The 20,924-nt window shown below is 47.3% G+C and overlaps 1 protein-coding gene and 1 non-coding gene across 4 annotated transcripts in view; one reads left to right on the forward strand and one right to left on the reverse strand.

Moving 5' to 3' along the window:
- Positions 1–379: 379 nt before the first annotated feature.
- Positions 380–484, reverse strand: LOC122563362 (U6 spliceosomal RNA). Its single transcript, XR_006315572.1, has one exon. It is a non-coding gene; the product is annotated as a U6 spliceosomal RNA (small nuclear RNA).
- Positions 485–5,598: 5,114 nt separating this feature from the next.
- LOC122563075 (leucine-rich repeat neuronal protein 1-like) overlaps positions 5,599–20,924 on the forward strand; it is a 217,505-nt gene continuing 202,179 nt past the window's right edge. The window contains exons 1-2 of one of the 3 annotated variants that reach the window (XM_087973470.1): positions 5,599–5,768; positions 8,261–8,313. The gene's annotated coding sequence lies outside the window, so the exon portion shown is untranslated. Of the gene's footprint in view, positions 5,769–8,260; positions 8,314–15,774; positions 15,910–20,924 lie in introns of all 3 variants that reach the window. The other 2 variants (XM_087973469.1, XM_043716458.2) reach the window with 2 other exon arrangements.

The following is a 20,924-nucleotide window of genomic DNA, read 5'->3' on the forward strand; positions in this document are numbered from 1 at the left end:
TCATAGTTTTGATTAGACTCTTAATTCCAGCCTTCTGCTGAATTTAAATTCCACCATCTGCCGTGGCAGGGTTTGAAAACAGGTTCCCAGGAACATTACCTGGATCTTGAGGTTAATAGTCTAGATTGGAGTGGTGCTGGAAATGCACAGCAGGTCAGACAGCATCCGAGGGGCAGGAAAATCGACACATGAATTCACCTCACCTGCTGAAGGGCTTTTGCACAAAATGTCGATTGTCCTGCTCCTCTAATGCTGCCTGGCCTGCTGTGCTTTTCCAGCACCACTCTAATCTTGACTCTAATCCCCAGCATCAGCAGTACCCACTTCCACACTCTCTAGATTAATAGTTAATTGATAATACCACTAGACCCTCACTTGTCCTAATATGGATCACTTCACAATAGTGTGAGTCATCCTTGTGCAGGGGCCATTCCCAATCTTCTCTATATCATTGCAATTTTAGTCAATGTGCTGCCAAGATTGTTTATGAGAAAAGACCATCTGGTGCACTAACATCCTTGTGTGAAGGTAATTCTTATGCAGCCTGACCTATGCATGACTCCAGACCTCCAGCAACTTGATTAACTCTTAACTGTCCCTTTGGCACTTAGGGTGGACAATAACTGATAGCCAGGTACATGCACATCTCAGGAAATAATTTTACAGAGCATGAGTGTTTCTGGAAAAGACGCATTTTGTTGAAGCTTTTCATTTTGTACTAACAGGAAAATTTGTTAAAATACAATTTAGGGAGGGTGTCTTTCTTTCGCCAATAGTCAATCACTGCTGGAAATTGTATCAAATGTGCGAGAGTTGAATTGAGCTCCCTATTTGTCCTTCCCACTGAACACGAAGGATCACTACTTCAGAAAACATAATGAGAGTAATCCCCAATGTTCTGGCTTACATACATCCCTCAATCAACATCAGTAACATAGATTACCTGGTCATCATCACATTGCTGATTGAGGGACCTTGTTGTGGCCAAATTGGCTGCTGTGTCTCCTAGGTTACAATACTTCAAAGGATTTTGAGTGCTGTGGAACACTTTGAGATGTTGAAGGGTCAGGAAAGTTGTTGGCATGTCACTGTAGTTTTACCAGACCATAGGGTCTGCTCTCTAATTAGAAAGAAACAACTGGTGGTGATTTAACCGGAGGGCCACCAGACCTCAGGTGAGGGAAGAGATTGAGAAGGAGAGTCCTTCGTGGTAACCTCAAACCAGTAGATGGGAACTGAATCCACACTGTTGGTGTCACACTGCTCTATAAACGGACAATCCAGCCAACTGAGCGAAACCAATTCCCGGTCAGGGAAGTGCTACAGCATGGAATCATAAAAGGTCTACAGCAAAAAGAAAATGGCCTTCTTCCTGGCCAGGTTGTGCTCGTCAGTGTAATTGCAAAACTTTCTTTTTTCACCACGAAACGCAATTATTCCAACACCCTGCTGACCAGCCTCCCCCTTTTCCACTCTGCATAAACTTGACAACATTCAAAATCCAGCCTGCATTTCATCTCGCAGCAAGTCCGATTTACCCATGACCTCACGAACCTGCACTGATTCCCACTCTGGCTCCACTGAAATTTTAAAATGATCATCTTTGCATGGCAGCTCAGTGTTTAGCACTGCTGCCTCACAGCTCCAGGGACCCAGATTTGATTCCAGCCTCGCATGATTGTGCATGGAGTTTGCACACTCTCCCCGTGTCTGTGTGGGTTTCCTCCAGGTGCTCCAGTTCCTCCCACAGTCCAAAGTCTTGCAGATTAGGTGAATTGGCCATGTTAAATTGCCCATAGTGTTCAGGGATGTGTAGGTTAGGTGCATGAGTCGGGGTAAATGTCATGAGTTTGCGTGGGATACTCTTCGGAGGGTCCGTGTCCACTTGTTGGGCCAAAAGGCCTGCTTCCACACAGTAGGGATTCTAATTCTAAAAGAAGCCCTCAGTTGACTCTGCAGTCCCTACCTCCATCTGTGTTACAGTCCTGAGTTATCACTGCTATCATCCAATTCGAGCATCTTACACATCCCCAAGTTCAGACGTTCCAGCATTGATAGATGTGCCTTCATGGGGAATTGAATTGGAATTGGAATTTCCTTATGTTGATGGTATACAGGTGTTGCTGGCTAGGGCCAGGTTTCATTGACAAACCCTAATTACCCAAATAGCTGTTAAGAGTGAACCATAATGCCGTCGGCAAGGAGTCACATATAGTCTGGGCAAAGATCCCTAAAGGGTATCTGTGAGCCAACAACAATTAAAATGGTTTTCTTTCACTTCAGATTTTTCTGAATTCGGATTTCACCACCTGTCATGAACTCATGTCCCCAGAATGTTGGCCTCAGTCACTCTTGCTAATCCAGTGGCATTGTCCATGCCACCATAGCTCCCCAGACGACGCCACCAGAATATGTTGTGGGAAAGATGCAAGTTAGGTTGGTCTTGGTGGTGAGAACAAAATAATATTAGAATCCACATCAATTATTAACTGCTTGAAGGTTTTCTGTTTAATTAATAATGCTCGGGGAGGAGCGTGTGATCATCTTTGTTCACCAGTCTCCCAATCACTCACTCTCTCCCCTCTCCTTCTGTATCCTCCCTGCCTCTCTCTTCTTCCATCCCTCCCACTCCTAGATCACCCATCATTTATTCTCACTCATCTTCTCCACCTTCATGCTAGCTCTCACTTCCACTATTGTCCATCCTTCTTGCACCAATAGTCCCTTCTCCTACTGTCTCCTTTTCCCACTTTCTTCCCCCATCCCCCTCTCTGCACCTTCAAATTCCCTCCACCCACTCCCTCTCTTCTTCGCATTCACATCCTCCCTGCCTCTCTCTGTCTTTTCCTCTTCCCCACTTCCCTTCTCACTCTTTGCCCTCACTTCCTCATTCTCTCTCCCTCTCTCACTTCAATAGCCTTTCCCACCACCCACTTACCACCCCTTATTCCCCTTCTACTCTCCTACACCTCTTCCCCCTCCCATTCCCCCCTCTCCTATTCCCTTCCCTGCATTCTTCTGCTCTCTGCCTCCACACTATCTCTCCCACCCTACCCATTTTTCCCTCCAGCTCCCTTTCCTGCCTCACCCTCTATCCCAGCTTCCTCCCTCCCATCCCTCCATCCTCTCTCACCAATCCTCCTCCTTGCCCCACTCCTTTTCCTTCAACACCTCTTTCTCCCTCCACTCCTCTGTCCTCATTTGCCATCACTCACACACCGTCCCCTGCCCTTCCTCCTTCCCCATCACTCCCTCACTCTTCCCTATCACTCCCTCACTCTTCCCTTCTACTCCCCATCCTTCTTCATACCACTTGAACTCCCCTTCCCTCCCCACTTATTTTCCACTTGATGCTTATCCTTCCTCCCACCCTCCTCACTCTCCATTCACTTACTTTCCTTCCATCCATTCCATCCTTTCTCCCACCGCCTCCTTCCTTTCCTCTCCCTATATTCTTTCTTGCCCTCTCTCTTCTGTTGCCCCTCTCTTTTCTCTCCTATCTCACTGCCTTCCCTCCTCTACCCACCTTCTTCTCCCAAACCTCTCCCTCTTTCCCCTCCTGGCTGCTGCCCCCTTCCCACCTTCAATTCCCTTCCTCCTACTCCTTTCCCCATTTCCTCCTCTGCTTCATCCCTTTGCCTTCTCCCACATCCATTTCCCTCATCCCCTCCTCCCTTCCACCCCGTTGATCCCTTATCTTCAACCTCTTCCCTATCACTCCCTCCTCCCCCTCCCTCCCTTCCCCCTTCCTCCCTTCCTCCATCCCTTCCTCCTCCTCATTTCTCCATCATCCCTTCCTTTTTTCCTCCTTCGATCCCTCCCTCCCTATTCCTCAACCCTCCTCCTTCACCATTGCTTCCCTTCTTCCTCCACTCCTAGCAGTTCCTCATCCCTCCCTCTTCCCCTCCCCTCCTTCTCTCCATCCCTTCTCCTCCTCCATCCCTTCCCCTCTCCCTCCTTCTTTCCCTCCTCTACCATCCCTTCCCCCCTCCTCCACCATCCCTTCCCCCCTCCTCCACCATCCCTTCCCCCCCACCATCCCATCCCCCCCCTCCTCCACCATCCCTTCACCCCCCCTCCATCCCTTCCCCCCCTCCACCATCCCTTCACCCCCCCTCCATCCCTTCCCCCCCCACCATCCCTTCCCCCCCTCCACCATCCCTTCCCCCCTCCTCCCCCATCCCTTCCCCCCTCTTCCCCCATCCCTTCCCCCCCTCCACCATCCCTTCCCCCCCCTCCTCCACCATCCCTTCCCCCCCCTCCACCATCCCTTCCCCCCCCTCCTCCACCATCCCTACCCCCCCCTCCTCCACCATCCCTTCCCCCCCCTCCTCCACCATCCCTTCCCCCCTCCTCCACCATCCCTTCCCCCCCTCCTCCACCATCCCTTCCCCCCCTCCTCCACCATCCCTTTCCCCCCCTCCTCCACCATCCCTTCCCCCCCCTCCTCCACCATCCCTTCCCCCCCTCCTCCACCATCCCTTCCCCCCCCTCCACCATCCCTTCCCCCCCCTCCACCATCCCTTCCCCCCCTCCTCCATCATGCCTTCCCCCCCCTCCTCCACCATCCCTTCCCCCCTCCTCCACCATCCCTTCCCCCCTCCTCCACCATCCCTTCCCCCCTCCTCCACCATCCCTTCCCCCCCCTCCTCCACCATCCCTTCGCCCCCTCCTCCCCATCCCTTCCCCCCCCTCCTCCACCATCCCTTCCCCCCCTCCTCCCCATCCCTTCCCCCCCCTCCTCCCCCATCCCTTCCCCCCCCCTCCTCCCCATCCCTTCCCCCCCCTCCTCCACCATCCCTTCCCCCCCTCCACCCCCATCCCTTCCCCCCTCCACCATCCCTTCCTCCCCTCCTCCCCCATCCCTTCCTCCCCCCCTCCACCATCCCTTCCTCCCCCCCCTCCCCCATCCCTTCCCCCCCCTCCTCCCCCATCCCTTCCCCCCCCTCCTCCCCATCCCTTCCCCCCCCTCCTCCACCATCCCTTCCCCCCCTCCTCCCCCATCCCTTCCCCCCTCCACCATCCCTTCCTCCCCCCCTCCACCATCCCTTCCTCCCCCCCCTCCACCATCCCTTCCTCCCCCCCCTCCACCATCCCTTCCTCCCCCCCCTCCACCATCCCTTCCTCCCCCCCCTCCACCATCCCTTCCTCCCCCCCCTCCACCATCCCTTCCACCCCCCCCCCCACCATCCCTTCCTCCTCCACCATCCCTTCCTCCCCCCTCCTCCACCATCCCTTCCTCCCCCCTCCTCCACCATCCCTTCCTCCCCCCCACCATCCCTTCCTCCTCCACCATCCCTTCCCCTCTCCCTCCTCCTCTCCCTCCTCCATCCCCCTCCCTCCCCGTCGCACTCTGCGGAGGACCCACAGACACAGCCAATCGGTGTTGGCGAGTAGTGACGGCCCCTTTGCCTGGAGCAGCCTATGGGCTGTGGGCAGTGAGGGGGTGAGAGAGCTGCGGCTCCCTGCCTGCCTCAGACACACTGAGGGGGGAGACTGAGTGGGCAAGGGGCTGGGGGGGGGGGAACATTGCAGATGCTCACAGCTCACTGCTCAGTCAGGGGGAGGGAGGGAGGAGAGACAGAGCGGAAAGGAAGGACAAGTGAATCCTGGAACCAGTCAGGCTCCCTCTGAAGGATGGTCAGAATAATTCGTCAGTGTGTGGGAGAAAACAGCAGAGTGCTGTGAATGTGCCGGCTCTAGACTGCGATCCAGCGTGAGCAATGACTTAGAGCGATGCTCCATCTCTGAGCAAAGAAATCCTCGCGGTGAGTGGCCCGGAAAACATCTCATGCTTGTGTTGGGGGTGTTCATAGTGGGGAGCCTGGATTGGAATAATCTAGGCAAGGAATAAGTATATTTTCTTGCATCAGTTTGGAACAGGTGCACGGATGCCCAATGTTTTGTGAATGGAGGGATGTGAAAGGGGAAAAGGGGGCTAATCGAAACGTTTTAACAGGAGTGGGTTTGTGGAGCTACTTTCACTCTACTGGGGAGGCGTCCACTCACATCTGCTGGAGTCTTTTTTTTAATCGCAGGGTAGGAAGGTCTAAATGTCCAGCTGAGAAACCCCAGGTTCAGTGCCATCCTTCAGCAGCTTTCTCCAGCCCCCCAGTGTACTATTTAACTGTGTCAGCCCGGGCTGTCACTGAATAACACTGCAGGATTGGTGAGGGTCAAAAGAACGTCTCTCTCTCTCTCTCTCCCCTCCTCCTCCATCTCTTACGGGATAACTACGCGAGGGGGCTCCCTGAATAAGATGCAAAGATAATATATCATGCATCACAGGGAAGGGAAAGAGAGAGAGCAACTCTCTGAACAAGAACCCGTGACTTGTAACAATCTGGGGGTCTTGTAGGACAGTCCAGTGCCCTGTGGATCTATCCAAAGGAAATTCAAATCTTTGCAAGGTGCTACAAGGAGGGGTGGTCTCAGGGGGCTTTTAGATAGGACAAGGGAAGTGGGAGGGAGTGATGTGCAAATTGTAGCTTTTTTCTAATGCATCGTTAGTCTTAATTAAGTTGTTTTTAGAGTAGAGTCGCTTATATTTGTCATTTCGACAATATACAACACAAGGATTTCGTGAATAGGCCCCAGCGAGATTTGAACTCGCGACCTCTGGTCTAACCCCTGAGCTATGGAGCCGGCGCTTTTTTTGTTTTAACTGTCGCGTTTTACTATCCGCGTAGCGTGTGGGTAAGATATTCGTGAGTTTGTGCTGTGTGAGGCTGGGTTCATGGTGTGTGTGTGTGTGTGGGTGTCTCTAGGAAAGTGTGCATTCACTGATAAATTGGTGTGTGGATAGATGTGGGCACTTGCATTGTGTGTGTCTGTGTGTAGGTGGCTGTTTGCGCAAACTGGTGTGCGGGTGTGTATTCTTGTCTGTGTGTGTGTGTGAGAGAGAGAAAGAGAGAGAGGATGATTGTGCTTCCCCACTGTCTATGTAGGACTATCCCGCTGCTCAGTCAGTGTGTCAGGCTGATTCTGACCAATATGGTGTTGGAGCGTGTGGGCAGCACATGCACATGGTGTGTCAGTGCCTGGGTGTGTCTGTGTGGGTGGGTGGGTGCTTAACGTTGGGAGGCTGAGTACATATATATAGTCCCCAGTTCCTAAGCTCTGGAACCCCCATCTGAAAGGGTGAAGGAAACAGATTCAGAAGTAACTTTCAAAAGGAATTATGTTCGTTCTGGAAAAACAGTAGGGCTAGGTGGTGAAGGAGTGAGAGAGATGGGGCTAGTTTGGCAAACAGCTGTCCATTGGTTTGACAGGCCGATTGGCCTCCTTTTGTTCTATATCATTCTACATGCATGTTAGCCAGTGCTGTGAGTACATTTGTCTGTACATTTTTCATGTGTGTGTGCAAATGTGCAGGGTTTATATTAACAGAGGGACCCACATAAATGATTGGCAACTGTATGGTATCTATGTGTACATTGGTACACTTCACACACACACACAAATATGTATGCTTGTTATTGTAAATATTTACATGCTAAATGTGTGGGTATATAGGTTAACATGCATATAGGGGTTCTTGTGTGTATGGGTGCATTCCTGTATGCTAATGTACAGATGCCTGTGTACATGTTGCCTGTATGTACGTATGTGGCTGTTTGTGCATTTGTGTTTGCTTACTAACTTGTGTTAAGATGTGTTAAAGTGTTACAGGGAGGATTGTTCCTCTCCAATCTGAAATTAGTGAAGTCTCTCCAGCAAACAATGTCAATATTGGGATTTTGTATCAAAAGTGAAGTTGAATGGGAATTATACTGGTGCTGAAATATGGTGAGCTAAGGTCGTAACGACAGGGAAAATAGGAGAGGTTTGGTATGTGACAATCTTCATAGTCCAAGTGTCCCACAATGTTTCACAAGCAATTGAGTGCTTTGTTTTCAAGTGTGGCTACTGGTGTGATGCTTGGCAGCCAATAACAAAATGGACAAGAAGGCAGGTCACCACCTTCTCAAGGGCAGCAAGGGATGGGCAACGATGCCCAGGTTATTTTTTTAAAATTCCCCCAAAGCGTATTGTTATACCAAACAAATACAGAGAATGTTGTAGAAACCCAGCTGGCCTGGCGGCATCTGTGCAGAGGGAAACAGAGTTAACATTGCGGGTCTGATAAGACTGTTCTTCAGAATAGTTGTTTAACAATTTTTGAACTTTTCTTTTACTTTTGTAGAATATTTATTAGCTGCATAAATGCTGCAGTCCTGAAGGAGTGCTGCACTATTAAAGGTGCCACCTTTTTTTTTAGATGGTCAACTAGGATTCAGCCCACCCTCATAGATGGAAGTTAAAGATCACATGGTGAGCAGAGAAATTATCCGTAATATCTAGGCCAATATTTATCCCTCAATGAGCAGGTTCGCTTGTCAGTATTACATTTGTTTGTGGGAGCGTGCTGTGTATAAAGTAATTTGAGTTTATCTTAATTACAGCAGTGACTACACTTTGGAAAGTATTTAATGAGCTGTGAAGCACTTTGGGATGCCTTGTGGAAGTGGCTATATAAATAAATAGAAACAGTAAGTGCGAAAGAAACTCAGCAGGTCAGACAGTATCTGTGGAGAGAGAAACAGAGTTAACGTTCCAATTCTGAAATGACTCATCTTCAGAATTTGTACAATGAGTAAAGGAGGGACAAGAAAGCACTGTGAGTGATAGTGCTCACCAGTATGCTCTTCTGGTTTCAGGAGCCTGGATCATGATGTGTGCAGCAGTGGGAAGGGAAATATAATGTTGTATTGATCCTGTATGTTTGAGTCATTATGTCTGTGTACTGAAGGGAGTGCAGATGTTTATCTCCACATGGTGATGTGTGGGAGGGTGTGTTTGCACACTTGCTTAACAAACTGCGATAGGTTAATCTCAGCCTCCTCCCCTCCCAGTATCCCACTTGATGGATTGTTGCACTGCGCTTGTGACAGTAACTGTGTGGCTGCTTGTTCTTAATAGGCTTGTTTTGCTTTTGACAATTGATATCGTAAAAAGCCTTCAAGTTATGTCTTTATCTCATACGGGCTGCTGCATGACGGTGACATTTTATTAGCTGTACAAAGATAAAATTAGTTTCTCAAAACTATATATAAGTCCCTAATGTCTTTGGGAAGTATTTATCAGAAAACTCTTTGAGTCATAGTCACCATGTCACTAAAAAAAGAATTTGTTTTCCTCCAGTGCTCTTGAGCATTTGGGTGAAGATAGTGAGGGATTACACAGGGGCAATTTGCTCCCTCAAGTAGCCATTCTTATATTGCAGTGTCATCTTGGTTCAAAGACCCTTCAAGGACTGTGTCCTTGAGTTTAGAAGACTGAGAGGGGATATGATTGAGACATATAAGATTATTAAAGGATTGGACACTCTGGAGGCAGGAAACATGTTTCCGCTGATGGGTGAATGCCGAACCAGAGGACTCAGCTTAAAAATACGGGGTAGACCATTTAGGACAGAGATGAGGAGAAACTTCTTCACCCAGAGAGTGGTGGCTATGTGGAATGCTCTGCCCCAGAGGGCAGTGGAGGCCCAGTCTCTGGATTCATTTAACAAATGAGTTGGATAGAGCTCTTAAGGATTGTGGAATCAAGGGTTATGGAGATAAGGCAGGAACAGGATACTGATTAAGGATGATCAGCCATGATCATATTGAATGGCGGTGCAGACTTGAAGGGCAGGATGGCCTCTTCCTGCACCTATTGTCTATTGTCCTCTGAATCTTGCCTTGTACTCAGTACATGGAACTGATATAGCTCAGTAAACATCTACTCATGAGTCAGAGCATTGTGGGTCCAAATCTGTCAACAAAACTCAACAAAAACCAAACTTCTCTCTATATACCTTGACACCATCCTGTCCCCCTTGGTCCAGCATCCCCCCCACATACATTCGAGACACCACCCACCCCCTACACCACCTCCATGATTTTCGGTGCCCCGGCCCCCACCATACAACGCATCATCCTCTGCCACTTCTGCCACCTACAAACTGTCCCCACCATCAGAGATATATTTCCCTCCCCATCCCTATCTGCATTCAGCAAAGACCATTCCCTCCGAAACTCCCTTTTGGGTTCAAGCCCCCATTAACCCACCCTCCAATCCTGGCACCTTCCCCTGCCATGGCAAGAGGTGTAAAACCTGCGCCCACAACATCCCCCTCACCTTCATCCAATGTCCCAAAGGATATTTTCACATAGAGTCATGGAGTCATAACGATGTATGGCACGGAAACAGACCCTTCGGTCCAACATGTCCACGCTGACCAGATATCCCAACCCAATCTAGTCCCATCTGCCAGCACCCGGCCCATATCCTTCCAAAACCTTCCTATTCACATACCCATCCAAATGCCTATTAAATGTTGCAATTGTACCAGCCTCCACCACTTCCTCTGGCAGCTCATTCCATATACGTACCACCCTCTTTGTGAAAAAGTTGCCCCTTGGGTCTCTTTTATATCTTTCCTCTCTCACCCTAAACCGATGCCCTCCAGTTCTGGACTCCCCGACCCCAGGGAAAAGACTTTGTCTACTTATTCTATCCATGCTCATAATTTTGTAAACCTCTATGACGTCACCCCTCAGCATTCGACGCTCCAGGGAAAACAGCCCGGCCTGTTCAGCCTCTTCCTATAACTCAAATCCTCCAACCCTGGCAACATCTTCATAAATCTTTTCTGAACCCTTGCAAGTTTCACAACATCCTTCCCATAAAAAGGAGACCAGAATTGCACACAATATTCCAAAACTGGCCTAACCAATGTACTGGACAGTTGCAACATGACCTCCCAACCCCTGTAATCAGTACTCTGACCAATAAAGGAAAGCATACTAAACACCACCTTCACTATCCTATCTACCTTCAACTCTACTTTCAAGGAGCAATGAACCTGCACTCCAAGGTCTCTTTGTTTAGCAACACACCATAGGAACTTACCATTAAGTGTATAAGTCCTGCTAAGATTTGCTTTCCCAAAATGCAGCACCTTGCATTTATCTCAATTAAACTCCATCTGCCACTTGTTAGCCCATTGGCCCATTTGATCAAGATCCCATTGTGATCTGAGGTAACCTTCTTCGCTGTCAACTATATCTTCAACTTTGGTGTCATCTGCAAACTTACTAACTACACCTCTTATGCTCACATCCAAATAATTTGTATAAATGAAGAAAAGTAGTGGACCCAACACCAATCCTTGTGGCACTCCACTCCACGCTGTTAAACAACCCTCCACCACCACCCTCTGTCTTCTACCTTCAAGCCTCATCTTCCGCATTGGGACCCTCCAACCACATGGCATCAATGTGGATTTCACCAGTTTCCTGATTTCCCCTCACCCCACCTTATCCCAGATCCAACCGCCCTCTTGACCTGTCCTACCTGTCCATCTTCCTTCCCACCTATCTTCTCCACCCTCCACTCCAACCTACCACCATCACCCCCTCCGTCATCTACCTTTCGCATTCCCAGCTACCTTCCTCCCATCCCCAGCATCCTGCCATTTATCTCTCAGCCCTCTTGGCCTCCCCAACATTCCTAATAAAGGGCTTATACCCGATACATCAATTCTTTTGCTCCTTGGATGCTGCCTGACCTGCTGTGCTTTTCCAGCACCACACTCTGGACATGGGATTTCCCCCCAACAATAGTTTCATGGTCACTCTTAGACTCGTTATTTCAGTTTTTCTTTAACTTTCCCCTTGAGTTCATATTCTAGCATCTGCTACAGCAGGATTGGAACCCTTGTCCCCTGGATTACTAATAGTGATAATACCATTAGGCTAACACCTCCTTGGGGGACTGGTCTGTTCAGAAGGGAACACCAGGAATATTGACTCAGAGCTGAAGGATACGTTTGGTACTTTGCCCAGTTAGGATAGCATCTGATGTAGTATTCTATATACTTGCTGCCTTTGTCTGAGGTGGTGGGTTTGAGAGGTGCTGTTGCAGAATCCTCAGTGGCTTTTCCAGGGTAGTGTACAGAGAACACACAGCAAACCAGAGTGGTGGAAGTGAATGGTTAAGAACAGAAAGTGTGCAAAATGGAAAGTGCTTCTGGCCTAGCACAGAGTAGTTTTCCAGGCTTCGGCAATACAGTAGGTGCAGGAAACCTTCTACTTTTGATTGTTCGGGCTGTGTCTGATACTGATACTGGATACAAAATAAAAGTGGCAAAATGCTCCATTCCTCGAAGGTCCGCCTCACATTCTTCAACATGCTTCACTATCTCATTCTGCTCAGCTACTCCTTTGATGGTTTATATTGCCCCAGTCCCAGGTCAAGCAGATTATCTCCGTCAATTCAAAGCAATTGCTGCCAAAGCAATTCCACTTTCCATGTGCTCGGTACATATTTTGAAACCAACCTGCCGCAGATGTTATTGCAGATTAAAACACCAAACTGTGGATGCTGGATATCGGAAACAAACAAAAACAGCAATTGCTTCAGAAACTCAGCGGGTCAGGCAGCATCAGTGACGAGAAAACAAAGTTGCTGCCAGACCTTCTGAGATTCTCCAGCAATTTCTTTTTCTTATATGTTATTGCACACCTCTGGAGAGGCTAAGAGTTGAACCCAGGCCTCCTGACTCAGAGATTGGGGCACTATCACTGCACTACCAGATATTTTTAATTGACCTGTTCAGATACATTATGACACGTGCCTCTGGAGCATGTGGGATTTGAATTCAGGTCTCCAGAGATAAGAACACTGCCACATTTTTCCTTCCAGGTTTTCATTGAAGATAACTTTCATAGAATCCCTACAGTGCAGAAAGCAGGTATTCATCCCCACCAAGTCTGCACCAAATCTCCAAAGAGCACCCTACCCTATCTCTCTAGCCTGCAAATCCCTGAATACTGCAAACAATTTTGTTATGGAGAATCCACGTAAGCTGCACATCTTTGAACTGTGGGAGGAAACCCACCCAGACATAGGAAGAATGTGCAAATTCTTCACAGACAGGGTGGGACTGAACCCATGTCCCTGGTACTGTGAGGCAGCAGTGCTAACCACTGAGCCACCATGCCACCCCTATCAGTTGCCCGACAGTGGGATTCAAACCTGCAACCCCATTTCATTGTGTTCAATATCACTGAATCGAAGACATGGCCACTGTATCACCACATCCGTTTCAGATTTTTATTGATTTCACACAGAGGGTGGTGAGTGTTTGGAACACGTTGCTAGCAGAGGTGGTAGAGGCAGGCACAGTAGATTCGTCTGGACTAATGCATGAATGGATGGGGAGCAGAGGGATACAAATGCTTAGGAATTGACCGACAGGTTTAGACAGTACATTTGGATCGGTTCAGGCTTGAAGAGCTGAAGGGTCTATTCCTGGACTGTAAGTTTTCTTTGTTCTTCATTTCACTGGTGACCATGCTGGGATTTGAACTCATGTCCCCATACTCATCAGAGTCAGAGGTTCCGGGTGACTGGACTATGCCACCACCTCCCCTTCATGCATTCTTGGTAGATATTTTTTAATCAGGCTGTCCAGAGCTGTATTGAAAACAACAAATGCTGGAGATCACAGTGGGTCAGGCAGCATCCACGGGGAGAGCCAGCTAACATTACTAGTGTAGATGACTCTTGTTCAGAGCTGGAGAAGTGTGGATGGAGGCAGTCTTTATGCTGTAGTTTGGGAGGGTGGTGGGAGTTGTGGGTGTAGAGAGCTGGTGGTGAAGAGATGTCAGTAGTTTACGTTAAGCAATGGGAATGTGAGAATGGCAGAACAATAGTGTGTCTCCTGCCAGACTTGAAAAGACAGTAAGTGGGGATGGACATGATAACAAGCTAACAGAAAGGAAAGAAATGGTTCACAATTTGAAACTGTTGAACTCAATAGTCCCACAACTCTGGAGCAGATGAGACTTGAACCTGGCCTGCTGGTCTGGGGGTAAGAACAGGACCACTGCCCCCTAAGAACACTAATACTCTTGGTACTGCAGTGATGCTGATTGTGTTCACCCTCTGCCCCTCAGCTCCTACCCCCTTCCCAACTGAGGAAACCTGTCACTGCGCCCAGCCGTTCTGAGAGTAGTTTCTGTGTTGGTGACACCCGATGCTATTGTGCTGCGCTGCCTGATATGTTTGCAATCCACGTAACTCTGTGTTGGAGGTTCTTTTAACATCTGAATTAGGGGTTGTTTTCCTTTTCTGGAAAAGCGTTTGGTGCCAATTGCTGTTGTAATGTGCTTGACTGTGTTCCAGTAATTATGATTGTAATCAAGCTCGCGGGCAAACCTGATGTTTTTTTGCAAACTGCAGAGGGTGTCAGTGATGCCTCAGGCAGCGACAGAGACTAACCATCCCGGGCGTTCATTTCATTACTGTAATCGCAAACAAAAAAATTAATTTTGTAAACCCAACCCAAGGCGTGTTTGAAGTTAAGTGGCGTTACTGTATTCCCTTCATGCCTGGGCTCTTCAAAACTGATATGTCTTGGTTTTTTGCGCCCAGATTTCACTGCAAGCCGTCTAAAGCGAGTTCCTCTTCTGCCTAAGTGATTCTGAGACGCGAACTGCAAATTGGAATCCTCCTGCTATTTAGCTGGTCTTCTGCCGGGAAAGCATGTGACAGCCGAAGCGCAGTTGGTTAAGATTGAGGGTCAGTGCCTCCAGTACTGACACTGCACCTGCTAATGAATGAGCCATGCTTCCCCACGCTTTTCCATCTTACCCCCCCCCCCCCCCCCCCCACCACACACACACACACACACACACAAATACACCAACACGCACAAATATACAGGCACATATTCAAATATATAGACCAGAACACAGATACAGACACAAAATACACATACAGACAAATACACAGGCATATTTTCAAATATACAGACAAGAACACAGAGACACACACAAATGCATATACACACAAATGCACAGACACACACAAATACAGTCGCACAAATACAAGACAGACACAGACAACACACACACAGTCTCATGCACGCACACACATTCTCACATAAACTCACACGCACTCACTCTTGTCACACTCACACACACATGCTCACTCACTCCCACATCCACATATACCCTCATGCTCACATACACTATAACACTCTCACACGCTATAACACTCTCACACTCACATACAAACAGTGAAGTTTACTGTCTATGTTCTGACATTAAGAAGTCACATGTGCAGCCACAGCCTGAAGGAGATGATGCTCTTTAAGAAAGGGAGAAAATTGGCAGGTAGGGGACAGAATGCTATTTCTAATCCAGCTTCAGTGCTGATGATTATTCTTACCCTTTCAAGGGACATAGACACTAATGGCATGGTCAATATTTGTTGCCCATCCCTAATCAACCTTGAGAAGGCAGTGGTGAACCATCTGGGTGTAGACATCGTTTAGAGAGGGAGCTTTTAAGTCTTTTTTTCTCACACAGTGACAGTAAACAAATGGCAATCTAGTTTTCAGGTCAGGATGATGTGTGGTGTGATTTGCAGGTGGTGGGAATTCTAAGTGTCTGCTCTCCTTGCATTTTTAAACCATTCCTTAATAGGATGAGCATTTTACTGGCAAGACTAGCCATTAGTTGCTCATTCCAGTTTCCATTGTGAGTAGTTAGCAATCACATTAGGCCATTTAAGATAAGGACAAACTTTTTTTCTCCCGAAAGCAGATCAGTGAAACAGGTGGGTTTTAACAAAATCAGAAGGTAATCAATTGTAGGTTTGTGGTCACTGTGACTGAGATAATATTTTAATTCTGCTTTCATTAATCAATTGCATTTAAAATTCCATCACCTGCCACAGTGACATTTGAACATACAAACTAAGGCGTCTCGATTACAACCAGCAGAATTGGTCGGAAAAGCTCAATAGATCCAGCAGCATCTGTGGAGAGAAACCAACCAACCTCACCGCCCTGTGGCCCAGCACTTCAACTGGGTAAAAACAAGGAACGCAACTGCTGGAAACCAGATTCTAGATTAGAATGGTGCTGGAAAAGCACAGCAGTTCAGGCAGCATCCAAGGGGCAGGAAAATCGACGTTCAACTCCCCCTCCCACTCTGCCGAGAATATGCAGGTGCTGGGGCTCCTCCACCGCCACGCCCTAACCACCCAACACCTGGACGAAGAACGCCTCATCTTCCGCCTTGGGACCCTGCAACCCCATGGTATCAATGTGGAGTTCACCAGTTTCCTTACCTCCCCACCCCCATCTTATCCTAGTTCCAACCTTCCAACTCGGCACTGCCCTCATGAACTGGCCTACCTGTCCATCTTCCTTCCCACTCCACCTCCCCCTCCGACCTATCACCTTCACCCCCACCTCCATCTATCGCACTCTTGAGCTACCTTTCCCCTAGCTCCACCCCCCCCCCCCCCCCCCCCCCCCCCCATTTATCTCACCACTCCCTCGGCTCACAGCCTCATTCCTGATGAAGGGCTTTTGCCCGAAACATTAATTCTCCTGCTCCTCAGATGCTGCCTGACCTGCGTGCTTTTCCAGCGCCACACTCTTGACTCTAATCTCCAGTATCTGCAGTCCTCGCTTTCGTTTATATGGAAAGCTAGCAGAGTTAATGTTTCCGAATGACCCTTCCTCAGAAATGGACCTGAAATGGCAACTCTGTGTTCTTTTCCCAGATGCTGCTAGAGCTGCTGAGTTTTTCTGTTTTTGTTTCTGATTTCCAGCATCCTCAGTTCTTTCGGTTTTTTTTTTTGCTTCTGCATTACCAGCCTAAGCAGTTTGCCTTTACACCACCAACACCGCATCTAGGTGTTAGATTATGGAGTTTGACAGGTGTTGTCAAGGGAGTAATGGCCACTTATGGCAGTAAATACAAGATGATTAGGGGGTTAGATAGGGTCGACAGTATGAACCTTTTCCCGCGTATTGAGTCGGGTATTACAAGGGGGCATAGCTTTAAATTAAGGGGGGGTAGATATAGGACTGATGTTAGGGGTAGGTTCTTCACTCAGCGAGTCGTTAGTTCATGGAATGCCCTGCCAGTAACAGTGGTGGACTCTCCCTCTTTATGGGCATTTAAGAGGGCATTGGATAGGTATATGGAGGATAGTGGGTTAGTGTAGTTTAGGTGGGCTTGGATCGGCGCAACATCGAGGGCCCAAGGGCCTGTACTGCGCTGTATTCTTCTATGTTCTATGTTCTATGTTCTAAATCTTGCTGTCATGGATATAGGTGGTGAAGGAATGGAAGTTGGAGGTTGCAGATATAGTACTGAACCATTGGGCTCCTTTGACCCCAATGATGATAAGCTTTTTGAAGCTGCATCCATCCAGGCAAATGGAGAGTATTTCATTACACTCCTGACTTGTGCCTTATGGATGGTGGACAGAATCTGGGCATACGGGAAGTGTGTTTCTTGCCGCAGAATTCCTCACGTCTTGGCATAATCTTGGAACTTCAGTATTTATGCGAGTGATCCAGTTTAGCTTTATGTCTGTGGTACTGCCCGGGATGTTGTTTCACTGTTCTAAACATGACCAACAGTAATGAGTCCAACTGAATAATTGAGAGTATTTGTCCTGGAGCTTCGGAGGCTGAGGGGTGACCTTACAGAGATTTATAAAATCATGAGGGGCATAGATAGGATGTCTTACAACCTTATACTCCACAACCCCCTGATGAAGGAGCAGTGCTCCGAAAGCTAGTGCTTCTAACTAAACCTGTTGAACTATAACCAGGGGTTGTGTGATTTTCTAACTATGGATAGGATGAATAGTCAAGGTCTTTTCCCCAGGATAGGGGAGTCTAAATTGAGAGGGAATAGGTTTAAGGTGAGAGGGGAAAGATTTAAAAGGGACCTAAGGAGCAACATTTTCACACAGAGGGTGGTAAGTGTATGGAATGAGCTGCCAGCGGAAATGGTGGAGGCTGGTACAATTACAGCATTTAAAAGGCATCTGGGTGGGTATTTGAATAGGAAGGGTTTAGAGGGATATGGACCTAGTGCTGGCAAATGGGACCAGATTAATTTAGGACACCTGGTGGGAATGGACGACTTGGACCGAAGGGTCTGTTTCCATGCTGTATGACTAGAATAAGCTCATAAATGTGGTGAATGATGCCCACCCTCTTTCTTTTCTTGCCTTTATGCATTTCAGAATGTACATTTCTCACTTAGAAAGAAGAGTCCCAGATCTCACAGTTCCATCTGCACCAAGTCAGTCTGTATACACTGAACATAGAACATTCCAGCCCTCGATGTTGCACCAATCTGTGGAACCAATCTGATGCCCATCTATCCTACACTACTCCATTTTCATCCATATGTTTATCCAATGAGCATTTAAATGCCCTTAAAGTTGGCGAGTCTACAACTATTGCAGTAACACAACACCTAGCCCCCTTTCTTCGAGTGAAAGCAAATTTACAGGGATCCTGAAGAGAAACTTAGTTTAGTTCTGTTGCTGGAGCAAAATGCACTCACAACTGAGTCCTGGAATACTCTTCCAAAAGGCTCAAAAGGTGGTAAAGAATCTTGCTGAAGGTTCAAAATAAGGCAAACGTCCCAAAGCAAAGGACATGCCAACATCTTCTCTACACGTCTGGAGAAAACGGAGTCTTCCATGCTGGCAACACACAAAATGCCAAGCACCAATCGTAATTAAAAACTGTATGCCTCATTGTGTTGCTGAGAGGTGTGAATTAATGCCTTGATTGAGAGGTGGTCATGTTAATCTGGCTGTCGATTGATCTTCTGTAAATGACTGCTTAATATTCCGCAGCAGCACATGAGAAATGTTTCACACCACAGAATCGTTAAATGAGGGTTTAAGAAGCGAAAAAAAATTGAAATGTGTACAAGACAGTGAGTAATTGATGCTGTCCCTGCAAAATAAAACACAAATTGTGCTCACACCACCCACATGAACTATCTGCTGTTAGCTCAGAACAGGTCTGATGGTGTAATCTTTGTGAAGTTGCCCATTTTGAAAGAGATCTACGACACTGGGATATAAAGAACAACGTGGCACGTATGTGGTGCATTTCTCTGCTTCATCACATCCTAAATTCATTCACAGTCATTAAAAATGCAATCATAGTAACATAGGAAATGGAGCAGCCAATTTTCACACAGCAATATAGATACTTCCTAGTCAAGGTTGTTCAGAAGTGTTATACACCTCTGGAGAAACTAGGACTTGAATCCAGGTCTTATGCACCACCACTACACTACAGGAGTGTCATGCTCCTACTGTGTTGATCGCCTAATAGTCTTTGTTAGTTGAAGTTGGTCTGAACTTTTGTTTTGAGGAATACCATGGCATTTTTATGATCACCAAAGAGGAGAGACAGAGCTTACTATTTCACCAGAAAGACCTAATAGCAGATGAGGCAACATGTTCTCACCCTAGAAATTATGTCGGGTCCCCTAGGCTTACCAGCTTCCAACAAGAATATGCATTCATTGCATCTTTTAAACATTATAAAGTTCCTTAAGACACTTCACACTAACATCAAATTGGACTTTGTTATAATTTAAACTGTTGTAGCACAAAATTGGACATCAAAATGAGATACTAGAGTAGCTAGAATCTAACCCTAACCAGACCCTAACCTGAATCAGAGAGTGAGAGAGGTGTTTCGGGAGGATCCAAAACTCCATTCCTCAGGCAACTCATGGCAAGGTGGCCAACAAAGTAGCAATTAAAATTGAGAGAACAGTGGGACAGACAGCAAAGAATGTGGACAGTGGCTGGGCTGCTGGAAGATTAGATTAGATACCTACAGTATGGAAACAGGCCCTTTGGCCCAACAAGTCCACACCGACCCTCTGAAGAGAAACCCACCCCCTTTATTCACCCTGACTAATCCATCTAACACTACAGGCAATTTAGCATGGCCACTTCACCTAACCTGCACATCTTTGGACTGTGGGAGGAAACCCACGCAGATACAGGGAGAATGTGCAAACTCCACAGAGACAGTTGCCCGAGGTGGGAATTGAACACACGTCCTTGGTGCTGTGAGGCAGCAGTGCTAACCACTGAGCCATCGCGCCGCCCACAGAGATGTGTAAGGGATTTGTAAATGTGGATGAGAATTTTCAGATTGGGGCATTGAGCACAGAGTTGATAGATGAATATGCAGGAAACTGGCCAATTATCGAATGGGACAGTCATGTCTTGAAATAACAACCCCTGAGAGGGTGTTTGCATATGTTCTGTGATGTGTCAAGAAATAAAGCTCACAGAATAATTCTAAAATAGAGATGCACAGTACATTCTTTAAAGGATCACCAATGTCTGATATAAAGTGAATTACTGTCTTTTTAAATCAGTTGAATGGTCTCAAATCATGGGAATATTAGACTATGTTGAGCTCAGTGCTATTGACATGTAATTCTTGAAAACATGCAAAGCATTGTCTCTTCATTTATAAAGAGTGTTGGATGGATTAGATTTGTTTTACTGTCACACAGCAGGCATGCTGAGCATGAAAGAGACAGTGTGATGCAGATGACAAAGTAATAAAGACAATATGGTACAGAGGTTGATGCTTTGGCGGACTGTTAACATGTGGATTTTTAACATGCAAACAGAGAATCAGAGCCAGACCTGTCTCTGCAGCCAGAATTTCCTCTAACTGGTCAATGAGCCACATGGCCTGTTTAATTTTTCCATGACATTTTGACTTGTCGTGTTGCTGAACGTGAGTGTGGTGTTCTCCACAGTGTATCTCCGACCTGGTTCCAGATTGAGGAAACAGGGGAGGAACAATGAAATAAAGGGAAGGAATGATAATAGAGCCGAGAAACATTCATGTTTTATTGTCTTACCTGACAGCGGAGTTTGCTCTCGGTTCAACACTCTGAGTTTGAATATCATACGAAAACAGGCCATGAACTCTTAAAATACTGCAGTTGCTGGAAATCTGAAATGAAAGCAAATTGCTGCAGCAGGTCTGGCAGCATCTGTGAACAGTGAAACAG

The sequence above is a fragment of the Chiloscyllium plagiosum genome, unplaced genomic scaffold (genome assembly GCF_037043375.1).
Source record: "Chiloscyllium plagiosum isolate Xiang-an unplaced genomic scaffold, Cpla_swu_hap1 HiC_scaffold_26, whole genome shotgun sequence".
Classification (NCBI taxonomy): Eukaryota; Metazoa; Chordata; class Chondrichthyes; order Orectolobiformes; family Hemiscylliidae; genus Chiloscyllium; species Chiloscyllium plagiosum.